Source organism: Cupressus sempervirens, chromosome 1, assembly GCF_028749045.1.
Source record: "Cupressus sempervirens isolate cs-2001-9-10 chromosome 1, ASM2874904v1, whole genome shotgun sequence".
Lineage (NCBI taxonomy): Eukaryota > Viridiplantae > Streptophyta > Pinopsida > Cupressales > Cupressaceae > Cupressus > Cupressus sempervirens.
This window is the reverse complement of record NC_143118.1, coordinates 99,390,458-99,395,192: the sequence shown is the minus strand read 5'-3', so window position 1 is coordinate 99,395,192 and position 4,735 is coordinate 99,390,458. Positions and strand designations below refer to the sequence as shown.

The 4,735-nt window shown below is 32.2% G+C and overlaps 1 pseudogene; it reads left to right on the top strand.

Annotated features, from left to right (window-relative positions):
* The first annotated feature begins 1,407 nt into the window (after window positions 1-1,407).
* Window positions 1,408-2,030, top strand: LOC149576412 (phosphatidylinositol 4-phosphate 5-kinase 9-like; annotated as a pseudogene).
* Window positions 2,031-4,735: the final 2,705 nt, after the last annotated feature.

Sequence of the window (4,735 nt, the reverse complement as noted above, 5' to 3'; positions counted from 1 at the left end):
AATTATAGGTTTGATTTGAGTTGTTATTATAAATTGGTGTTGTTGATGTTATTTTAAATAAAGGAGACAAATGCTCCTTAAATAGATTTATAAAGACTATGTTTCTAAATGAAAAAATCATGAACTAAAGATAGAATAGGAAATTTCATAGAGTAACTAAGACAACTAAGATGACCATCAAAGAAACATACAATATTTTAATACCCTCCCTTAATATTCATAATTCAAACAATTCTATTTTAAAATAATCTATAGGTATTTTGGCCCCAAATGCATAGAAGACTACCCCCACTTCTAGTCACAAATGCATAGAGAAGGTTGTTTCCATTCTCTTTCAGAATGTTCTACAAAATAAGTATGTTGTTGAACTCCTCTTGACTCTATAGAATTTCTAGAAATGGCCAAGATAATCACAAACTTTCCAACCCGATATTGGGATAAAAAGGTATCACTCCTTGCAACTAAAACCATTAAGATTGACTAAACATTAATTTGGTAGATTATGGCTTGGGATTAAAAAAATTAAGAAACATATAGGAAGTGCCTTCTATGCTTATTATAATAACAAGACAATTAGAAGCAATATAGAAGCCTTCAATAGGCTAGTAGAAAAGAAATTAGAAATAGAAATATATTTCACAGTGGTTGTTGAATGAAAAACATGGCTATGGTCATAAATCCCTCAAGAATGGTGATTTTTATGAAGGTTGTTGGAAGCATGGTGTTAAGGAAGGCTAGGGTCAGTATATTTGGGAGAGCAGTTATGAATATCTGGGAAAATGGTGATGCAGATTAATGTGTGGAACAGATATTATGAGTCAGACCAATGGGGATAAATATGATGTGAAATGCCTTGATAAGTTAAAGCATGGCCATGGAGTCTATAGATGGGCAGATGGAAGTTATTACATGGGGACTTGGAGTAATGGGCTCAAATATGGGAAAGGTACATTTTATCCTACATGTGGAATCAGACCAAGCTATGTCACACTTCGAAATCCTCACCATCCAATTTGAATCAGCATGATGATCTCTCCAATGATGACTGAGAAGCTCTTCTATGTCTAATTTTGAGGTTTATTTGAATACTTCTTATGCCCCTAGCTCTGAAACAACATCCCAAAAACCCTTGAATCCAAAATAGCAGGAACCTTTCCCTTTAATGGGATAAGAAGCTCAATTAGTGAGGAATTTGATGATAATGATGAGGGTATTAGAACTTGTGATCCCAAAAACTTTCCTGTGCAATCTACTATTGAGAGATAATATATTCAAGGAGTATTAATTATTGAGGTATCTAGAATAAATGTGTCTTCCAAGGCTATGAAAAAAGGGAATAAATGAAAGCCAAATGAAAGTAAGAGACTAGGTGAAATTATTTATAAGGAGCACAAAAATTATGACTTAATGCTTAATCTCTAGTTGGGAATCTAGTATGTTGTAGGAAAGATCTATCCCATACACAAACAAGAGATTGTCCCTACTAATTTTGATCCCAAAGGAAGTGTATGGATGTGATTTCCACCTAAGGGTTTAGTATACACCCCCCTCATCATTCTATTGACTTCAAATGGAAGGACTACCACCCAATGGTTTTCAGGCATCTTCGAGAACTTTTTCAAAAATGATGCAACTAATTATATGATTTCTATTTTTGGAAATGATGCTCTATAAGAACTCTCCTCTCTATGAAACAGTGGCACTATTTTTTATCTTTCTCATGATGATCAGTTCATGATAAAGATAATGTAAAAATATAAAGGTACCTCTTTGTATGCTGCCAAATTACTATAATCATCTTCATACTTATAAAAGTACATTGATCACTATTTTTTTTGGTCTACATAGTATCATAGCAACAGGAGGAAAAAAAGGTCCAAGTTATAGTTATGGGAAATATGTTATGTTCAGAGCTTCACATGCATAGGTGGTTCAATCTAAAAGGCTCATCTCAAGGTTTGTCAATAGACAAATTTGAAATTGATCAGACTACAACTCTCAAGGATCTAGATCTAGAGTTTGTATTTTAGCTTGATCCAAAATGGTGTTAGGCACTTCTAAAACAAACCAAGTGTAATTGCAACATTTTAGAAGTAGAGAGAATAATGGATTATAGTCTTTTATTAGGTCTTCATCTTTGGGCACCATGATATGGTACTCCTTTTTAATGAAAGAGTTCTTTGATGGATGCACATTCATCATGTGAATTTTCTTTAAAACCCCAAATTTGATGAGTTTGGTGTTCAAGTGGAAAATACTAATCCCATCCAAGAACAACAAGGCTGGGAATAAGGATAGGTGTGAACATGCCTACTAGGGCAACTTGCAAATACTTGAAAATTGATCTAGATTCTCATCCAGAAGGGGAATTGTTTGGTTAGGATTATGATGTAGTGTTGTACTTTGGAATTATAGATATTCTCCAAGATTATGACATTTCCAAGAGACTTGAACATGCTTACAAGTCCCTACAATTTGATCCTCATTCAATTTCAGTAGTGGATCATTCCAAATGGTTTCAGGATTTTATTTACATAACCTTTTCTAATGATACATAGCATTTGCATTTGTTTTATTATATGATACCTCTATTGATTGCAATCCATGGAGAATATTTAAGTCACGTGCCTCCAATGAAAGAGTACACATCATTGGGCAACTAGAACTAGAAACTAATGTATTTATACTTGATGTTCTTGTAATGACTTTTTTCTTCCCTCAAAAAATTATTATTGTTTACTTGTTTTCTTTTTCACTTATGACTGTCAAACTACTCTTCAAACAAGAGACTATCATTTCATAATGAGTAGGACTATAATGCTTGATCAAAACAAAGTATCACTATCCCCTTTCAGCTATACTATCCTCTGATATGTTCAAAGTCAACCTATACTCTTAATAGAATTGCCTCTTTCTAAAACTAAGGCTCTATCATCATTAGTGAATTTTTAATATTTTTATATTGTGCCTTTTTGGCTGCATATTTTTAAAAGCTTTCTATATCTCTCTTGACTATGCACTATAAAATGATTATTATAATAACCATCTTTTTCTATTCTTGAGGTTTGATGTAATTCTATAGGAACTCTAACCATTATAGGCCCTTCAAGAGACCTTGAATTGATAAATTTCCTTGAAATATCATGTTGACAATGACATAACTTTTTTTTTTTGGTTGGTAACAATGGTCACTATTGTATAAACCTTTGATTATCTATATACCATTGAATATTTTTCCTATCAGACCTATCACCCATTTAAACTATTAATAGATGAGGCTAAACCATACCTAGCTTCATATGCTAGGCCTAAAAACCTATACTAGTGTGGATGTTGTGCATGTGGCTCCCTAATTGGGATCAAATCACCAAATCTCAACCATTAACTAGTGGCAAAGTCTCCACCGGACAAGGTATCCCAAATCAATAGTGCAAAGATCTTTAAGAAGCCGCACTTGAAAGAATGGTTAGTTATCAAACTCTAACTATCCTACATTAATGGTATGCATGTACTAGTAATCAATGCAATTTTAAATCAAACCAAAAAGCTAACCTTAAAGGAGTCACCTAGTTATGTGAAAGACATTGAACAACTTAAAAGATTTTGGAGCCACTTAAAACTTCTCTTCAAAAATATGGGTGGTTGTGATAGCTAGAGAAAACCCCAAAGCTTGGAATAATTAACCAAACTAAACCTCAAAATATCTATAGAAAAAAAAAAACTCCATTGAAGGTCGAATGTGATTTTTGAACTAAAACCAACATAAGTTAGCTAAAGGATCAATCACCATAGAAATCCCTTTATAAAATAAAATTTATTAATTTAATTGAATATTTATCACATTTTTGAGAGATATTAATTCTTTCTCATGAATAATTTCTTCTTTTAAAGGCATCCATTAGAAATAACCCTCCAACACCTTTAAAATGAGCTATTACACTTAGTTGTCCATTGTATTATTTCCAACATTAGACAAGTTAAGTAAAATTATTGTTGTGAATCTCGCTGAGTTTTTGCTAAGTATTCATGAGCCAATTTGTGAACTAATTCCACTTGATGCTAAATTTCTATAAAACTTACGACAATTATTATTTTATAAAACATGAGACAATTTTTTGCTTGATAAACTCCTCTTTTAGCTAATCATTGTTTCCCCTCAAATCATTTGGGGTCTCCACTTCCACAAATCCTTGGGAACTTTTGAGATATAAACTCTATTTTTTATTTATATTTGATGAAAATTAGTGATATTCTTAAGATTTTTTTTTGGTTTTTGATAGGTAAGAAGCATAAAGCCTAAAGAAATTTGGTTTAATAATCTTTCTCCTTTTACTAACATGCATATTTCCTCATCTTACAATTCCATCAATCTCACAATAGAAGAGTAGTTTAGGATGTTATCGTACCTTTCATGCTTCTAAAAACCTTCTTCTTCCTTCCCTTTCTCAAGTGATTTCATTTAATAGTATAATATTAAAGATGCAAGCATGCTTAATCACTAAAATTATTAGGACTCTATCAATTCAAAAGGGCCCAATAGATTAGTATTTGAGGATATTATCATACCTAGAATGCTTCTAAAAACCCTCTTCTTCCTTTCCCTGGTCAAGTGATTGCATTTGATAGTATAATGCTAAAGATGCAAGCATGCTTAATCATTAAAATTATTAGGGCTCTATTGATTCAAAAGGGCCTTACCCTATCTGCTAAGATTATTCCATTTTAACACTATAAT